At 35.6% G+C, this 21,302-nt stretch overlaps 1 protein-coding gene across 2 annotated transcripts in view; it reads right to left on the reverse strand.

Moving 5' to 3' along the window:
- Positions 1 to 10,434, reverse strand: part of LOC114327138 (protein quick-to-court) — an 80,190-nt gene extending 69,756 nt beyond the window's left edge. The window contains exon 1 of one of the 2 annotated variants that reach the window (XM_028275652.2): positions 9,993 to 10,434. The gene's annotated coding sequence lies outside the window, so the exon portion shown is untranslated. Of the gene's footprint in view, positions 1 to 7,893; positions 7,913 to 9,992 lie in introns of those variants that run through there. The other variant, XM_050646336.1, reaches the window with a different exon arrangement.
- Between the last annotated feature and the right edge of the window lie 10,868 nt (positions 10,435 to 21,302).

The following is a 21,302-nucleotide window of genomic DNA, read 5'->3' on the forward strand; positions in this document are numbered from 1 at the left end:
CGGAAAGTCTTATCCTATGGTACGCGTCTTACCGACGCGTTCCCTACATAGACGGCGTAGAAGGGATCGTTTTGTTACAGTCTCCCCCCCTGGCATCGATATCGTTAGAGGAGAGGCCAGCAGAAGATGTAGTTTTCTTCCTGGGACGTCCTCGTCTTCGTTTTGGCACTACAGGGGTTGGAACTTCAGAGTCATTGAGCTTCGCAGGTGTAAGCGCCGATACGTGGAACACACCGAGGGCAGTAGGGGTGTCCACTCCACAAAGCTCATAACTTACAGGCGATACCACTCGCTTGATCCTATAGGGTCCATCTCTCTTCGGGTAGAATTTAGCCGTCTGTCCTTTCGACCTATTACTAGGAGCAGTTGTATTGGCCCACACTAAATCTCCCTCTTTGAATGGACTGGGTTCCTTCAGGCGTCGATCAGCATATTTCTTTTGCCTATCTTGGGCGTTGTCATGCTTAATCTTCGATTCATGCCATGTTTCAGTCATGCGTTTTAAGTATGGAGATATTTGAGGTATAAAATTCTCAGTTTCTACAACTTGGCGAATATCTCGATTAACTTGGTCTAGAGTTCGCAGCTCACGTCCAAAAGTTAAGTAAGCAGCGGTTTGTCCTGTAGACTCGCTCCATACTGAGTTCATGGCAAATCTAACCATTGGCAACTTCTCAGGCCAAATGTTATGCTCCGTTCCTACAAGCATAGCAAGTCTCGGCTTCAAGTCTCTATTCTTGCGCTCTACCATATTAGCAGAAGGGTGATAGAGTGGAGTAAAGGTCTCTTTGATTTGCAACACATAGCAAACTTGTTGCATCACGTCAGACACGAATTGCACACCATTATCACTGATAATCCTTCTCGGTAGGCCAAATCGTAAGAATACCTCGTCAATAAGCTTCATAGCGCATTCTTGTGCAGTTGCTTGAGTTAAGGCAAATAACTCCACCCACTTAGTACAGGAGTCTTCAACTATGAGAATCCAACGTTCACCTTTCGATCCTTCAGGTAACGGTCCAAATAAGTCGATGGCAAGTGTCTCGAAGCGTTGCGCATACACAGGGGTTTGTAATAGTCCACCTGGTTTCTGATTAGAGGCCTTATATCTTTGACAATCTTGGCATTTATCAATGTATTCAGCAATAAAACGACGCATGCCTGGAAAAAAGAATTTTTGAGCAATTCTTCTCAACGTACGTTCGATACCATAATGACCAGCCGTCGGTGCATCATGATATTCTCTCATAATGGCTTCACGCTCGTGTGTGGGTACTACTAACTGAGCCTCTTCTTCGTCTTCTTCCGATGAATAACGGTAGAGTACTCCTTGTGTAAGCAAGTATCCACGATCTGTCCATTTTACATATTCATTCGAATTTGGGTCTTCGAATGATTGAATTATTTTGGCGACATCTGGGTCTTTCAATTGTTCCACCCTGGTCTCATATGCCGATCGATGAGGCAAGTCAATTTGCACTTCACATATCTCGCAAGACAGTACATCATTGTGTTCACATGGCGGTCTGGAAAGTGTATCGGCTACCATGTTACGTTTACCTGGCAGATAATCGATAGTTAAGTTATAACCTTGGACCAATAGTGACCATCTTGCCAACCTTCCTGTGGGAGCTTTCAGGCTTAGCAGCCACCTTAAGGGTTGGTGATCAGTCTGCAGCGTTATCTTCGTACCTTCAATATAACCTCTGAACTTTTCTAAGGCCCATACAACAGCTAAAGCTTCTCTTTCCGAAGTAGAATAGTTGCGCTCGGCAGCGGTAAGAAGTCTGCTAGCGTATTCCACGGGATGCTCGTCATCGATATCTCCTTGTAGCAACACTGCTCCTAACGCGTAACCACTGGCATCAGTACGAATGATATACGGTTGGTTTTCATCTGCTTGCCGTAAAATTGGAGCGGTAATCAGTAACTTCTTAAGTGTTTCGAATGAGTTCTGTTCCAGTTCCGTCCACTTCCATGGCTTATTTTTCCTGGTTAAGTCACTCAAGGGTCTGGATATGTCCGCAAAATTATTTATAAACCGGCGGAACCAACTAGCCGTCTGAAGGAAAGATTGCACTTCCTTAACGTTTCTCGGCGGTAACCGTTCCGATATAGCAGCGGTTTTATCCGGATCGACCGAAATTCCTTGCTGAGTGATCAAATGTCCCAAGTATTTTACTTTTTCGCGAGCAAACACGCACTTTTTCCGATTTGCCCGAAGGTTAAATTGGTCTAGTCTATCGAACACTAACTTTAGATCGTTTAAATGTTCATCAAAAGAGCTGGATAGTACGATGATATCGTCTAAATAACCTAAAACCACTACGTTACTAAGACCACGACGAAAACGGTCCATGAGTCTTTGAAAAGTCATTGGGGCTCCCTTGAGACCGAAAGGCATCCGTAAGTATCGGAAAGTCCCGAACGGTGACACAAACGCAGTCTTATCACGGTCCGCTTCCGCGACGTTGACTTGATGATACCCCGATCGTAAGTCTATCGTAGACATGTAAAATGTTCGTTTCGCGGCGTGTAGTAAATCGTCCATACGCGGTAACGGATACGAGTCACTAGTAGTTACGGCGTTTAAACGTTGATAGTCAACGCAAAGTCTCGTACCGCCATCCTTTTTCGGTACTAATACTACCGGCGCGGCCCACGCACTTTCGCATTCTTCGATGATGCCCTCCTCCAGGAGTTTATCTAGCTCGGTTTTCAATACCTCTCTCTTTGCAGGTGACATCCGATATGGTGGCAGTGCGATGGGTGCATTATTTCCTGTGTTAATGCGATGCTCAGCGTAGGCTGTAGGCTCTCCCCCCATTCTGAAAGTATCCTTCCTACCTTCTAAAAATTCATCCAGTCGATTGCGTTCATAATCCGCTAGCATCGTTCCTTCATCTGGTCTCAAGTTTTCACAAAAATGAATTTCAATACATTCTGTACCTGTATCTTCAAAAAGCAACTGCTGTCGTGTGCTGTCATTTGCAAAATACCATTCTTTATTGTGAAAATCTAGAGCGATTTGTGCATTTATCAAAAAATCGATACCTAGCAGAGTTTTATTAGGTGCATCAGGAAAAATTATAAACTTTGTAGGCACCGTTTTACCTCTTATGTGTACATCGACTAAAGTTGTCAACACTAGTTCTGTTCTCCCAACACCATCAGCGAATTTTACAGAAATTTGCTCGGACTTAAAACTTTGTCCTTTGTTTTCTAAAAGGTTGTACAACGTTGTACCAGCTATACTTTGTTTAGCACCTGTATCTATTAACCCTTGGCCCTCATGACCTAATATATTAATACGTAGAACAGGTCTGGGTTGAGGTGAAATAAACGTGTCTAAGGAAGAGAAATCTAGCGAAGATGTTACTGTATGACTACAAACTGGGCAGTTGGCTCTGATAAAACCCGGTTTCCCGCATCCGTAACATGATAACGGGTTGTTTACACTATTTCGCGACGAGTTCGAAGTGGATGCTCCGACGGTAGCACTAATCGTACGCGGAGAACTCGCGGTTTCTTTCGGAATTGTCGGTGTGTCTTTAGATTGTTTATCACGTAACTTTCGACACTCGTCCTTAGAATGACCCGGAACGCGACAAAATCCACATCGCGGACGTTTTTCGTAAGTTTGTCGATTGTTTGGAGTTTTGTTATCGTCAGAACAAGGTTTCTCAAACACATCTTCGACCTTTCGTGCCGCCGTAAGCAGCGCGGTAAAAGTGGAAACGGAATCCCTCGAAATCTTCTCTCGAATCCCCTTGTTTAATAGTCCGTACACCATATCCAACTGGATCTCTTCTGTCAGGCTGCCTGGGTCTAGTTGTGCCAGAACCGCCCTACAACGACAAACAAAGACATCTACTGTTGTTTTTTCGTTTTGCTCCTCGGCAAATAACTCGCGGTACACGCGATAAGCAGGTTTTTTAGGACCGAACGTAACTCTAAGCAGACTAAGAAGTTCCTCCCATGTCTTAATAGTGTCTTTGACGCCTTGATACCATTTTGCCGCGAAATTATCGAAAAGCATACCGATTCCCCGAAAAGCATTCTCGTCCGACACTAATGCGCAATCTTTATAGATTTCGACAGCGCTGATGAAAGCATTAACGTCGGTGTCTTTGTGTCCATCAAAACGCGAATGGCATTTCGATAGGTTGCCACTTTGAACCGACGCCGGCGAAACGGGAGCACTCTGTACCGCTAATTTCGATAACAGCTCTTTAAATTGTTCGTTTGTCAATACTACGTTTTGAGCCATGTCGTTAATGTTTGTTGCCACCGATCCACTTGAAATAGAGTCCGACTTAGAAATAATTTTTATGGTACTCGAATGTTCAATGTTTTGCGTGGAACGCAAATTGTAAAAATGATTGGTCATGCAAAATTGGAATGTACTTGCCAGTAAATAGCTCTCCTGTGTCCACGCTTGGATAAGGGATACCTCCAACAGCTTTCTGCATACCACCTGTACAATTCTTGGAACAGCTCTAGCACTAATTCACTTCCGAGTTTCACAAAACACAAGGTTTTTACACGTAACCGAAAGCAATCAATCGTTTAATACATAATAAAAATACACAGAAGTGTCTGAATAACTAAAACGAATCACTTTGTTATTTATTAACAAACAAAAGTCCACTTGATTATTTATTTAACCAGCGAAGCACTTAATATTATTTTAACTGGAGTTAGCGAGGTTATAACAGTGAAAATAGTCCGATTAAGTTATCGAAACTCACTTTTCACGCGAAAGAGTGTCCAAATATGCTGAAGCACGCTTTTTCATTCAAACTACCGAAATATACGATTTATCGCGAAATCCCCAAGCCACGAGTTGGGCGACAATGTGATGATTACTTAGGGTAATGATCTCAGGTTGTAGGGTTGATTATAAGAAAATCACGATAATCGAACAAAAGGTGTATTTTCGTCTATACGTTACAAGGTCTCAATGCTAACTAACTAAAATAAAAACAGCAAACTGAGAAAGGTCTTTTGTATCTTTCTCAGGTAAATACATCCGTTTCCATCGATGCATTGTGCTACCTAAAAACCGTTGGTTCCCGGAAAGTCTTATCCTATGGTACGCGTCTTACCGACGCGTTCCCTACATAGACGGCGTAGAAGGGATCGTTTTGTTACAGGGGTTATTTTCACCAGTTTCTTTTTACCCAAAAAATGGGATCAACTTTTCTGAGCATGCAAGAAATCATATCTTGCTTACTTTTTATGATATAATTTTTTTAAAAACAAGAATAATGCTTTTTTAAAACACTTAAACAAGTTATGATGAGTTTTCCATGAAAAGTGCTTCATTTTTTGATTATTTCAAGTTGAAATATTCGATTTGGAATTTGACGAATAAGAACCTACTTTTATTAGCTACAACTCTGCTTCTACTGGGTCTACAGACTGCACACATACACCATTTTTTCAATTTTTTAAAAGCTATATTTTTGCTAAGAATATTTTTTCGATAAAATACTTACTTTTTGAGTTATTTGCGAAAAAACCGTCTAAAAACGTGTTATTTTTTGTTGAAAAATGAAGATATTCACATGCAAATAACTCGAAATGTATTGACTTGACGAAAAAACTCTATTGAACAAAAGTTGCTTAGAATTAGTCAGTTTATCCATTTCCGGGCGTATTTTGACGGTATATTTTTTCACCCCCGTGAAGGGGTGGACTCGAGCATAGAGCAAAAACACACATTGGCACAATATCATTTTTTATTTGACATGTTAGCTATGTTTATTCCAAATTTCATGTCAATCCAAGCTCTTATTTCAAATCCAAAGGTTCTTTAAAATCCGGAGGTTTTGCAATATTTTATCGTGAGTGAATGGACTATAAGGCCCACGGGTGGGTAGCAGTGGGTAGAAATTGAAAAAAAAAACGTACCATACCAAAATAATTACCAGCTTTTATCAAAATTGGCTTGCAAAATTGATTACCAAATTGAGGGAATGATTAGAACATGGAATATAAAAATGTCTTTGAAGATAACTGCTAAATTTGTCTTGAAGTCGGTTGTATTTTTCTAATATTTGACAAAAGACAAAGCAAAAAACTGAGTTTGATTGGAAATCATAAATAACCATTTTCTTTTTTTTTGTCTCAGTTAGCCCTATTTGATTTTTTTAACATTTTAATTTTTTTTTTAAATAACTGCTTAAATAATTAAATATTAATTAATGCATTTGTGTGGGCTGCGGGCCACATCAAGTGCCCGGGCCCTAGGCGGCCGCCTAGTCCGCCTAATGGTTAATCCGGCACTGCATTTCGTTGACCAAAAAGGTTTGGTAGACTCATTAGGAGTACATATAGAACTAGAGGAAAGTGAGGCACTTCTATGTCAAGCAGTAAAATTAATTAAAATTAACCAAATATGACGTCATGATAATTTGAAAGCGAAAAATTGTCTTCATACAATTTTGTAAAATATCTTCATCATCGTCTTCATCTAGTCATTCGCGACGACTACTAGAATTAGTTACCCCCTCAACATTTCCGAGGTTCTTTATCTTCTCTTATAACAATATCAGGTATGCAGATAACACCATTGTATTTGCGGAAAACCTAAAAGACCTACAAATTCTTATGAACAAGATCACGTACCAGAGTCAAAAATATGGAATCAATAGAAACGCAAAGAAGACAAAGCTCACGCAAAGAAGACAAAGCTCATAATAATTGGCAAGAAAAATATAATAGAAGTTCAACTCTACGTAACTAAACCCCCGCAGAAAGAGTGAAGCACAACAACTATCTTGGTACCATAATAAGTGAAGAATGGACCAACAACCAGAAGATAAAAGCGCGTATCGGATAAACCAGATCCACAATATCTCTCGGTATCAAATTACGAATGTTATGAAGAGCCGAATGAACCGAATTACAAATGAAGAGGTCCTCACAAGAATTAAGAAGAACGGAGAGGTACTGAACACACTGAAATATATGCTGACATAAATAAAGAGAATAAAACGAACAAGGAAATCAGACACTAATAAAGAAACCTTAATGAAAACTGATAGAAAACAAAACAAAAGAATGGTACGATGAGGAGTGTCAAAAGGTAAAAAAATAAGAATAAAAAACTTAACAAAGAATAATGCCAGTAGCAGACAATAATACAGAAAATTGAGAAGAACTATGAAGATAAGATGCAAAAACAAAAAGAAAATAGAACGAAAACAAATTCAAAGCGTAGAAGAGAAATTGCTACAAAAGCAAAAAGATCCTTTTACCGGGAAATAAGTAAAATGGAAAGAGGATATCAAAAAAATATCCCATACATGAAAAATGATAAAGGAATATTAATAAATGAACCAAGAGAAATACATAATGAGAAATTGACAAATTTATTTTACACAGCTGTTAAACAAAACGAAAAAGAAGGGGAAACAATCCATGAAGTTAAAGATGCTCAGCGCATGAGTAACAGAAATATCTGCGGAAATGATAAAAGCAGGAGGGAAAAGGAAGCATAAAGAAATACATAATCTCATAAAAAGCATATGGGAAACAGAAAGAATGTCACCAAGAGAATGCGCCAATACAAGGATATACCCAATAGGTACACAAAAAGGTGACAAAATGAGATATGAAAAATATAGGGGCATCGCGTTGCTAGAAGTAATTTACAAAATCTTGACACAAATCATATGTGTCTACCAAGTAAAATCACAACCACAACAAATGAAATAGCATGGAAGGGTGGGTGTGTACTGAGCTGGGAAGGCTAATTTATTATCGTTATATTTGAAATTCATTTTTTTATTATTTGGTACCGGTAGTAGAATGTATAATGTATTACAATGAATATTTATCTTAGAATAAACAAACTGTATATTTAAGTGTTGTTATGGTACTTACAACTTTAAATTAAACGAAGTTTTGTCACCCCGATCAAAATCCTTTTTGCACTGTCTATTTCACTCAAAACTGGCGTAGAATCGGTCTAAACTTTCACGAAACATATTGCTACATATAAATAAATAATAGCTACCGTAACAAAAGTGCAACGTGTACTGTTGTCAACAATAATACTCAACAGAATCTGACATAATAACACAACATAATCACGTTACGCTCTGCGGATCTACACCCTCAAATCCATTGGTCACCATTACTGAAGACATGGACTAAAATGGATGAGTGGATTACTTAATTAGAATGTAGCACAAAAAGGAGCTATTCCTAAGAACTTTAATGCTAGATAGTTTGAAGATAATGGAATGGAATCCAAATAGATTAGTTTCCTCCGCTATCATCCTCGACGTGGCGCAAGCTTTTGATAAAGTATGGCACGAAGGACTTAAATACAAATTAAGCAGGATTTTGCCAAGAAAATACACAGAATTATTTGAATTATATATTTCAGGTCATTAAGTTTTTAGGATTAAGCAAGAAGAAACCTACTCGGAACTTAAAGAAACCAATGCAGGTGTACCACAAGGTAGTGTGATAGGACTAGTCCTGTACCTTTTATACACTAGTGTTATCTCCGAATAATCATAACAAAATAGCTTCCTTTGCTGATGATACTGTCTTACTGTCGTCCGTCTTCGTCGTAGGTGAAGACCATGAAGAAGCAGCAAGAAAACTACAAGACTCTGTTAACAGATTTAACAACTGGAGTAAATGCTTTCGAATTTAATTAAACGAAATGAAGCCAGTGCGCATTAATTTTGTAAACAAGAAAAAACAACACAAAATTGTTAGGTAATGAAAATAATACTCAGATACCATATGCAGATAAGTATATTGGCTATTGGGAAGACAATTCACTGTCAATCTACAGCAAAATATGTACTCTGTATAAACATATTCTAAAACCTATGTAGACATTTGTCATCCAGCTGTGGGTTGTGCCAGTAAGAGTAATTTAGACATCATCCAGCTATTCCAAAACAAAGTGCCAAGGAGCATTATCAACGCTCCTTAGTACTATCGGAACAGTGACCTCCACAGGGACCTAGAAATGGATAGGTACTGTTAATAAGACCATTGAAAATTTTGCCAAGAGTCACGAACAACGAATTCTTCAACAGGTCAGTGTTGAGACCATCCAGATCCTCATCCTCGACAACACGAATCTGGCTAGAAGACTCGAGAAGAAGAAACACTTTGAGTTAGTTAAGTGAAAAACAGAGCAAAATGCAAGTGATGGTACCTAGAGGTTAATATTTGTGCAATAAATTAACAGAAAATAAGGCATACTAGTAAGTGTGTCCTTAGTTTTAAGTTTTTAGTATTAATTTAGGCTAGAAAAAAGTTGCTTTTTGATCGTATTGGTTGATCATATTGTAATGTTCTTAAGCATCTCATTGGTGTTACTAAATCAGAAAAACATTGAAAAAATGGGAAAGGAAACATAGGCGTAACCAGGGGGGTTTGGGGGTTATAACCCCACCATTTGGATGTACTTTGAGGTCTATACGCTTAACACCATTACTATTTCATACCCCCCAGAGACCATCAAGTAGTTGTAACCCCCCCTTAGGGTCATCCTGGTTACACCTCTGAAAGGAAAGAATGCGGAAAATGGTACTATCATGAAAGCCAAAACAAAAAAGAAGAAAACATAGACCAAGAAAGCGATGAAAGGACAGTATACATGAAGACTTACAAAAAAGTAATATCAAGAATTGGAAAGAAAAAGAATTGGACAGAAATCAATGAAATCAAACTAAAGAAATGTATGGAAAGACTATAAGAAATGGTTAATGTATTTTATACAAATAACTGTAAACAGTAATTTCAATGGAAGGCCTTCAAGGCCTGTTAATCTTTATAAATAAATAAACACCATCAAACAACTAGTGTACTGAGCTGGCAGGGCTAATAATATTATCGATATATTTGAAAATTAAATTTTTTTATTCTTTAGTCCCGGTAATAGAATGTAAGATTATCAATATTTAGGTATCTTACAATAAACAAACCGTATATTTAAATGTTATGGTACTTACAACAACTTTAAATTAAACAGAGTTTTGTCACCCCCGAACTAAATCTTTGTAGCACTGCCTATTTCACTCAAAACTGGCGTAGAATCGGTTTAAACTTTCACGAAACATATTGCTACACATAAATAAATAATAGCTACTGTAACAAAAGTGCAACGTGTACTGTTTTCAACAATAATACTCAGCAGAATCTGACATAATAACACAACATAATCACGTTACGCTCTGCGGAGCTACACCATCAAACCCATTGGTGCTGGGTACCATGGTACCAATTTCTCAAGACAAGAACATTAGCTATCGCTCGTAGACGCATAGGTATCTTAGGTAATTGCTGGTTGCGCTAACGAAGCCTGAAATTGTAATTTAGTACCTATAGTTGATGTTGCGAAACTCATACGATTTCGATGTGGTGGCGGCATCAACGAAACAGTGGTATTGGTCGTCTATCTACAAAAAGTGAAAATGATAACGGATATAGCATTAAAATAATTGTTATCTGTATATAGATAATTAGGTAGCGTGTATTACTGCCTTGCCTGATAAAAATTGGATCATTCACAAAAGCATGGACGTACCTTAAATTGTTTTACAAGCATAACTTATTTAAAAATAATCAAAAATAAAACAAGACTGTGGCTTGGAATAAAAAAGCGGCTGGTCGTTATTTCTTCTATACAGAGAGAGTCTGTAAAGTGGAATAAATTCAATATCTCAAATACTAATTGTTTTTTTGGAAAATGCTCAGACCCGTCGATTAGTATTTCAAATTGTCCTTTTTGACATTCAATAATAATGTATACAGGGTGTCCCAATTTAGAGATATGACGTCATCGTCGATTTTCTTAAATGGCAACACTGTCATTTTGATAGCTAATTTGATAGGGTTTGTAAAGTTATACATAACTGCAAAATATCAAATTTTTATTCTCTACCATTTACAAGATAATAGAAAATAACAAAGTTATATCTGTAATTTGGAATATATTCAATAATTAAAATACTAACTGTTTTTTTGAAAAATGCTCAGACCCGTCGATTAGTATATCAAATTGTCCTTTTTGACATATAATAATAATGTATACAGGGTGTCCCAATTTAGAGATATGACGTCATCGTTGATTTTCTTAAATGGCAACACTGTCATTTTGATAGCTATTTTGATAGGGTGTGTAAAGTTATACACAACTGCAAAATTTCAAATTTGTATTCTCTACCATTTAGATGATAATAAAAAATAACAAAGTTATGAAAAAGAAGTAATCAACTAATAATTGAATTTAATTATTTCAATAAATTAAGCAAAAACTCATAATGTTGCCCTCAATTATTGTCAAATTGTCAATGGGCAACGTTATGAGTATTTGCTTAATTGAAATAAATAAATTCAATTATTATTTGATTCTTCTTGTTCTTCATAACTTTGTTATTTTTTATTATCTTGTAAATGGTAGGGAATAAAATTTTGAAATTTTTCAGATGTGTATAACTTTACACACGCTATCAAAATAGCTATCAAAATGATAGTGTTGCCATTTAAGAAAATCAACGATGACGTCATATCTCTAAATTGGGACACCCTGTATACATTATTATTATATGTCAAAAATGACAATTTGATATACTAATCGACGGGTCTGAGCATTTTTCAAAAAAACAGTTAGTATTTTAATTATTGAATATATTCCAAATTACAGATATAACTTTGTTATTTTCTATTATCTTGTAAATGGTAGAGAATAAAAATTTGATATTTTGCAGTTATGTATAACTTTACAAACCCTATCAAATTAGCTATCAAAATGACAGTGTTGCCATTTAAGAAAATCGACGATGACGTCATATCTCTAAATTGGGCCACCCTGTATACATTTTTATTGAATGTCAAAAAGGACAATTTGAAATACTAATCGACGGGTCTGAGCATTTTCCAAAAAAACAATTAGTATTTGAGATATTGAATTTATTCCACTTTACAGACTCTCTGTATATTATGATCATAACCTTTGTTTGTGATTTATTTATGGACAGCTCTGCTTCCAAACTTACTTGTTCTATTCACTCAAAAAAATTTAGTTCGTAATATTTGTTAACAATGATTATTGAATAGTATTTCGTTGTAACAATTTAATTTTTTGTTTCAACGAACTTTTAGACATTGATCAATATATTTGGTTATTGTCACAATGATTGAATAATAACTGTGAAAATAACTCAAGTACATCAATCAACAACACCCAATTTATTCAGCCAATAAGTTAGTTTCGTATATTTAATAAATAAGGGTAAATCTGGCAGCAAAGCACTTTCTTGATTTCGTAGATGATAAGTAATTACCTTGGTTTATCGTGACAACGTACAGATTTCATTAGAGTAATATTTGATTATACCATAGATGTAAACTGATTGTTGTGACAACGAATGCAATAAGCAATCTACTACTGCGTTTAATAACCACAATCAATGCGTTCATGGTAACAATAAACGAAGTTGTTGAAACAATAAATGTTTTGCTTGACCATTTGAAATGTAACGGTTTTTTCTTATCTTTATTTGTTAAACAATGCTGTTACCTCTGCCGAAGTGTCGAATAATTTCATTTCGTTTCCAAGTGTAGTCAGTACTGGAAGGAAGTTTTCGTGTGTCTATTATCGTATTCATTTTTTTCGAATCCTAAGAATTAATTATTATCCTAATTAGTATTTTTGAAAAATTTAAACGCAGAATAAAATATTACAGTATTATCGAGGGTCTGAAGTCCCTGAGAACTTCTATAATGATTATTTTAGTAAGTCACAGGGGTGAAAAAGAGAAAATTTAGTATGATTTTTAATTTCAAATATGCCATTCAAAAGAAACTTTTTGTTTATTCTAAGGGACTTTTAGTCCTCGGTAATAATGTAGTCTTTAATTCTGCGTATAAATTTTTCAAAAATTCTTATTAGTTTTCTCAGGATTCCAAAAAAATGAATGCGTTTAAAAAAAATTCGATCGAAATTTTGCACCTGCGCTCTCTAAAAGGATTAAAGTGTTATACATTTTTGGAATCACTATTTGAAACGCTTTTAAATGAGCTGTCACATGATGTACTTCTCCTTTAAAAAAACCAAAGTTGTGGCTGTCACCTGAAGAGGGATCGCGTAAAGTTCGAAACCTTGATGTTATAATATACTTTGATTATTTTAAAAATCGACCTGTCCAAGCGTTTTGCTTATGTGCTAAAAATAAATAAGTTAATAAGGGGAAAACACTTTTTCCAGCGCACTGTATTATAAGTAAAATCATATGAGAAATCACACAGTGTAAAGTCCATTAGGCTTAGAACAAAAAAGGGGGATTTGCAAAATTATTATTAATCAATTAATATCATACATTGAGCTAATGCATTCAGTAATTATCAATATAAAATACGTTCATAGTAGGGATGAATATAATTGCTTGTAAGAATAACCGTATTTATTGTGGGAATAAACGGAATTATTAATTGTAAGAATAAACGGAAATAATTGTAGAAATAAACGAAATACGGAAATACGGAGAAATAAGTGTTATTGACACAACAAATAGTCTTCGTCGGTCAATTAACGACGTTGTCGTTTCAATGAATAGTCTTCGTTGGCTCAGTCTCAGTGAACAGTGTTCGTAATATTAATAAATGGATGTTCATCCATTCAATAAACGTAATACATTGGATCAACTAACGAACATAATGAATTGATGAACATCGCTTTGTGGTTCCAATAAAACCAAGAATTTGACAAATTTTAAGTATTGCTTTTGTTGTCTGAAATAACATTTTTATTAATATTACGTACCTCTTTCGTTGAGTGTTATTCGTTCTAACAGCTCCGCCAATTCTTTCAAGTATTCGACGAAAAGCGTTAATTGTATCATCTGCGTACCGTAAGTTGTTGATTCTTTTGCCGCCAATGGATGTCTTCTTCCCGTTCTGAGTTTGCTTCGCGCATAATGGCTTCTCCATATATGTTAAACAGAATGGGGCTTATCACGTAGCCCCGACGTGATAAGCCGTTTCGGCGATAGTCTCTCACGCACCTGGTGACCAGGACGGGCTTTCTCTCCTGGAGTTTTATGGCAATTCGATACAAAATCAGCCGATATAACATTTGTGTTCACTGATCCAAAAACCTCCGAGTAACGAGTTTGTATTGATTTTGTATCGAACTTTTACAAAGCTTTAGGGGACGGGGTCCATTTTGGTCACTAGGTGCGTTGGACACCATCACCGTCATGCTATTCGTGATCAGCGACCCCAAAAACCGCCGATCAACGACTTTTGCACACTGTTTTTTTTTATTGAATTTCCAAAAAACTACAGTCAAGGTCTATTATGGGCATCAGGTACTTCGGAGACCATCGCCGACATAATATTCGTGTTCAACGAGCCCAAAAACCCCCGACTAGTAATATTGAACTCATTTTCATCAATTACTTCAAAATTACAAATTTATCATTTTTTATCACTTCAAAATGTATTGGAAAATAAAATTTCCTTGTTCGATAATGCAATTTTCATTTCGTCATCATCACTTTAGTTTACAAATTTTCCTAAAGCTCTTACGAATCGAATGCAATAAGTTTCATTGAAATGCATCCAACTGCAAAAATTTGGTGGGGTTTATTGCTTCATTGCCTCACCTAAACGGTAAAGTAGTCATGGTAGACACACGGTTAAACGAGACACTTCTAAAGTCGTATGACCGAAGATAAAAACACAAAATATTTGTTTCAATATGTTTATATTTTTTTAAACGTTTTAAAAATATATCAAAACAAAAATTTTATAATTCAGGTTTATCATTCAGCCTACAGATAACATTTTTTATATGTCCATTTACATTCAAGCAATTTAAGTCATATTAATCCATATTTAAATAAGACTTTATTGCATATCAAACAGATAAGAATAGGTAGGTACTCGTAAAATAGGTCATACGATCTAAATATACGAATATCCTATCCATATTTTGTATTTTTTCCTTTTACATAAGTACCTGTATTAACGATACTTTCAAATCTACAATTTTCACTATTAAGTGAACCTATCGTTCATTTAATATAATCTCTCTTTTCTCTGTTCGTCTTTTGTCTACTTCATTTTCTTTTCCTCTTGTGTTTCTATTCCAGTAAACGCACCGATTAAATGATTTTCTTAATATTTGGTAAAACTTCTCTTATATTAGTAGAGAATTCATATTCCTTAGTAGTACCCTTATTTTAGGCCTGGATCCAGCGTACCAAAAAAGTTGATTAATAGCAAGCTGAAAATTTGTTAATAGTTTAACGGTGTCTAGTCGGACAAACTTTGATGTATGGGAACACTGGAACAGGGGAAGTTTTAATTGTGGAACGTGTCATTATGACAAGTTTATGATTGTGAAAACTAGCAGGTTGTTTTTAGGTTTATTCAATAGCAAACTTTATATAATAGGTATATAAAAAAATTTTATCCATCAAATATATTGGGCGTTTTAATAAGTCCAACACGTAGAACATTTCAAATGACAGGAATTATGTTGGTAATAAATAGCAGTCTGATTTTTGCAGGAGAGTTTAATGAATGGGTAACAAATCAATTGGATGTTCTGTCCGACAAAATACACGGGACGTTTTCGTAGTCTGACGTTCGAAACCACCTGTTTCACAATTAAAACGTTCCCTGTTCCACTGTCCCCCTTCATCAAAGTTTGTCCGACTAGACACCGTTAAGCTATTAACAAATTTTCAGCTTGCTTTTAATCAACTTTTTTTGGTACGCGGGATCCAGACCTATTTATAAAAATGAAACAATTATTTTTTTGGCAATAGAACTATTGAGTGTCGAGTATCCTCGTATAGTGTATAGTGGCCACTAGAGCCAATTTGACTTAAGCGATGATGGAAGAAAAGTGGAAGTTTTCGAGATATTTCTTTAGTAATTAATATTCTCCATCTTTCATCCCCGTCGTATATAGGTATGTACTTCTAGCTCAGTCACATAGTGTCTTACCATCCCTTGTTCAGAGGGATTTCATCTATGCTATTTCTAGCAATCTTTTTTCCTCTCTGTGCAAGATCATGTTTCTGCCGGGTATGTCATTATGGGTCTGAACTGTTTTGTAAATTCTGTCTTTCATTTCTTTTCCTATATATTTATTTCTTCATACAGTTTTAGTTTTATTCAGGCAACCTGCAACTCTTGCTCTATTCACTTCATCTTACACTTCCATTTCGAGCTTTCTTTAGGTAGATAGCGTGATGCTTAGATATTTAAATTCCATCACTTGTTCTATTATTTGGTACTTCAGCTCTAATTTACAACTTATTGGATCTGTTGTTGCAACCATGCATTTTGTCTTTTTTGGTGCCAATAAACAAAGGATAACCCTCTTAAATTTTCTGAAGGTTATATTAAATTGATGCAGAATAGGGTAGGTGGGGGCAAATACCCGCAATATCTACTATTATCGATGTAGTGAGATGTCGGATAAGTATTTTTTAAAAATTAGTATGAAAATTCCACACCTGTAATTTTGAACCAATCAAAATACGTTATTTTGACAGATCACCATGGCAACGGAGGTATTTTATCGGAAATTTTTTGCTCGTGGGGTACCCAACAGCGAATTATAGTGGAAATTTTTTGACGTTTACAATAACAGAACATTTTTGACAGACTGGTTTTTATTTGTTTACATAATTTAGTTTTGATTCATTTTCTATCACTTGTAGTTACTCAAAACTTATGTAAAATTGAAGAATATACTATTTTCTATCTTGAAATGGTATTCCCATGCAACTACAATGAGTAGAAATTACGAATTTGAAAGCCTAAATAATTGCTGACAAAGCTATGGCGCGCTATTAATCTGTTCATGCAGCTTTGGATTTTCAAATGCAAATTTGGTGTGGAATTTTCTTACCGAATACCACGCGAAGTCAAATTAATATCCGGAATTTTTTTTTTGATCATGAATATTTTTAGAAAATTTCCCTCGTCTGCGACTCGGGAAATTTTCAAAATATTCATGATCTCAAAAAAATTTCCGGAAATAATTTGACCTCTAGTGGTATTACTAGTGAAAATATTCGGCTAATTTCTTATGTAACATAGTGTCTAAGTATGGAATCTATCTGACTATTAGTTAACCACAAAAGTATACATTTATTCAAAAATGTATTTGCGGGGATTTGCCCCATAAAATGGGACAAATCCCCGCGGTGCGGGGCTTTTCCCCTTATCGTGATAAAAGTTCATAGATGCATAAATAATTAAATGAAAACGCTTTTATTCATCTATAATAACATTCTTGGCTTACAAAAATAAAAAAATAATTTCTTATAAAGTACATAGCAAGTGTTTTAGTATATATTATATCTAGTCAGATCTTCCGAGAAAACAATAGCATTATGAAACCTTGAAGAATTCATCTCACTAGGCTTGGATAATCTTAAAACTATATCCGCCTCAGCAATAAAAGACTCTTCATTTGTTTCTGTGAACTTGTAAGTATTTGTTAAACGCCTGTAAAATACTGCATCACAGCCTCCTTGATAGACAGAAATAATCTTTACTACGTAATGACGGAAATAATTTTTTGTTTTTCCTTGAACTTTAACTACTGCATAGTCATTTGGCATCATTATTGATTCATTGCCCTGCAGTGAGTTACCAATCTCTTCTTCTTGGAAATTAGCCTCCTCCTCGGATAGAAAATCATACTCAGAACTGCTATCGTGAATGGAATAATCAGCATCGGATTCCGAAGATGATTGTTCTTTGGACTCCTTCTTTTTCTTTTTCGCAACCATAGTGAGAAAAAGTTGTTTTGTTACTTTTTGTTTCAGGCGCTTTTGTGTTTCTAAAACTCGTACTGCCTTTTCAGAAAGTTGTTTCTCCTTCTCAGCTTCTTCCTTTTCTAAACGCTCTTTAGTAGGTGTTGAATTCAGCAATTGTGATTTCAATCCTTTTCTGACCCTTTTTCTTTTAATTTTCCTTTTGGTAGTGGAATTATATCTCCGGGAGTTGCTATTTTAGTTTATGAATCGTCTTCCTTCATAGAGGGTGTAATTTCAGTTTGGGACTTCTGTAATACATCGTGGTCTGCTCCAGGGGCAATTAAACCTTAAGTAGACGGTTGACCATGAAGAATATTTTCTGAAACAGAACGCAAATCTTCTAACTGATTTTCGTCACTATTAAATATTAACAGTCGATCATCATTACTTGGCTCTTCATCCAGTGGTTGATCTGTGACCTCTGATGGTATAAAATCAAATTCCGAGAAATTATTTTTGTTGAAGGGATAGATCCCAGTAGTTCGAAAGGCTTGAGCTGCATTTTCAAGAGTACTCGCTTTTTCAAATGCTATTTTAAACGTTTCTGCAACATTATAAACGCTAAATGTTTCTTCTGGATGAGAGACATTCCAGGAGTCCACAGCTGCATCATAATAAGTCTTTAGCGGTCGGAAAATACATCGATCTAGCGGTTGGGTTTTGTGACTGCTGTGAGGTGGCAAGGTAAGCAACTCAATATTATTTGATTTTGCAAAATTTACCACCTGTAGATTAGTGTGTGATACATGATTATCTAAAATTAGCAAAATTGGGTTCTCTTTGCTTCCATTTGTGTATTTTAGAAAATGTTTTAGCCACTTCATAAATGTCAGAGTATTCATATATCCCTTGTCGGTTACAGCCATGTCTCATTCTAATGGGCCGCCCTTAATTAAAAGCCTGCTCTCTCTTTTTCGTGAGTAGATGAAAAAAGGAGGCACAAAATTTCCCAAAGCATTGACTGCACATACAACGCTTACCGTTTGACCTTGCTCTGCTGCCACTGCCTTGGCGACTTCTCTTTTTCCCGTTGGAGCTACATGTTTTGGAAGGATATTCGGAATCGTTTGAACTCCAGTCTCGTCCATATTAAAAATCGGACTTGGACCAAAGCCAAATTTCTTCGTTACATCCTCTAAATTATCAAAATATTGAGATAATTGATCCTTGTTAAACCCCATTGTTCTGGCAACACTTGTCTTTCGGGGGACTCGCAGGGAAAGCCTATTTCTTTTCATAAAACTACGAGGAAAATCTCTTCCTGCTAGCTCTGTTTCTTTTTCTTTTTTTTAGCTCTGTTTAATATTGTTTTCCTTAGCATATTTGTATAAAAGAAATCTTAGAGATTTCAAAGTAAGGCCAAAAAATCGTTTGTCAAGATTAATGCAATGGCGTACTATTTCTGCTTCATGATACGAGAAGAATGTGGCTCAAAATCGCCCAAGTTTGTCCCGCCTCCTTTTTTCAGTCGGCCTCTCAGAGTCGATTCGTGAAAACCTATTTCTTTAGCAGCCCTAATGGATACACCTCTTGCAAGTAACGCACGAGCCTCAACTAGTTTGTCTTCCGTTAATGCCGCATACTGGGTTTTTCTTTTATAGTTTCTGAAATAGAAACAAAAAAAAATGATTAGATACAATAACATAAGATGTAACTAACTTTAAATTGCAATAAGGGGCAAAGCCCCGCATGCGGAGCTTTTGCCTCTATTTAACTGCGGGACTTTGCCCCATAGTGAACTATTTCACTAAATTGCTTCTACAACAAGTATACAGCATATAAAATACAATGAAATGATATGAAAACAAATCTAAATAGTCACAATAACGACTGACAATTTACTCTTTTAGTAAATCTTATCGCTATATGAACAAAATTTACCCTAAATAAACACAATTATTAGATCAAAATTACGAAAAATCTACTAACCTCATTTTGTCACGTAATACACTTTCAGTCTGCACGAAACTTTATAACAAACACACTGAACCGTATCATTACCGATCGCCCACCTAACGGCCGGCTCTAGAATATTGTCCGGTAAATTCAAAAAGCTAATGCGTGGCTTTACCCCGTGCGGGTCTTTACCCCCGCCTACCCTATGTACATTGTAAATCATCTTCACTTTGAGAGATTAGTATTGCATCGTCTGCATAGCAGATTATTTTAAGTTGTATTTCTTCCATTTGGTATCCTTTCTCGATATCTTATTCATGCTCAGGTTGAACAGTAGTGCACTCAGGGATCCCTCTGTCTTATCCCATTGAGAGCTTCAATTCGATCAGTTAGTTCATCTTTTATTTTTACTTGTATTGTGTTGTTCTGGTAGATATTTTCGATTGTTTTAATTATTCCTAGAGGTACCTCTCTTGAGTATAATAAATGGATAACGTCCTTTAATTTGACTCTGTCAAATGCCTTCTTAAGGTCCACGAAACATAAATATGCCATAATCAAGTATATTCAAATGGGAAATAAGCCACAATTTTACCTAAAAATGATTTTATTAACGTTTCGACGCCCAAGTCGGGTGTCGTTGTCAAAATACAAAATAATACTAAATAAACAAAAATGGTGTTGCTTAGTAAAAAATTCTTCTAATAATTTATTTAATCTGACTCATTTATATCGGCAATTCAGACACGTATTATACATTTTAAAGTAGACGACTTTAAAATGATATTGCCAATATTGATGAGTTGCGTTCCTGGGACGACTTTACTAAAAGATAGTTCATTCGATTACATTGCCACCGTTGCATTTGGTTGTCTTTTTAAAGACAGATCACATGCTATGATTTTTTGTGGCGGATATTCTTGAGTTGGGATTGATTTCATGTAATCGAATGAACTATCTTTTAGTAAAGTCGTCCCAGGAACGCAACTCATCAATATTGGCAATATCATTTTAAAGTCGTCTACTTTAAAATGTATAATACGTGTCTGAATTGCCGATATAAATGAGTCAGATTAAATAAATTATTAGAAGAATTTTTTACTAAGCAATACCATTTTTGTTTATTTAGTATTATTTTGTATTTTGACAACGACACCCGACTTGGGCGTCGAAACGTTAATAAAATCATTTTTAGGTAAAATTGTGGCTTATTTCCCATTTGAATATACTTGATTATAAAAATGCCACAAGAAAATAGCTTCAGAACAACATAAATATGCCAGTTTGTTGTATATTTCTCTTGCAGTTGCCTCATTATAAATATCGCGTCGCGGTTTCATTCAGTTTGTTATTACTTTGGTTGTTAATTTTAATGTTGTGTTTAATCAATTAATTCCTCTGGAATTCTCCGGGTCCGATTTGTTTCCTTTTTTGAAGAGATTATTTAGGATGCTTGATCTTCATTTTTTTGGTATTCTGTTTTGTAAGTACTATTATTTGTTTGGATTAGTTTTAATAGTTGTTTGGTCAGATCTTTGGTCATATCTTGTCAGATACTCCGTACCTTTGGAGTTCATT

The sequence above is a fragment of the Diabrotica virgifera genome, chromosome 3 (genome assembly GCF_917563875.1).
Source record: "Diabrotica virgifera virgifera chromosome 3, PGI_DIABVI_V3a".
Classification (NCBI taxonomy): domain Eukaryota; kingdom Metazoa; phylum Arthropoda; class Insecta; order Coleoptera; family Chrysomelidae; genus Diabrotica; species Diabrotica virgifera.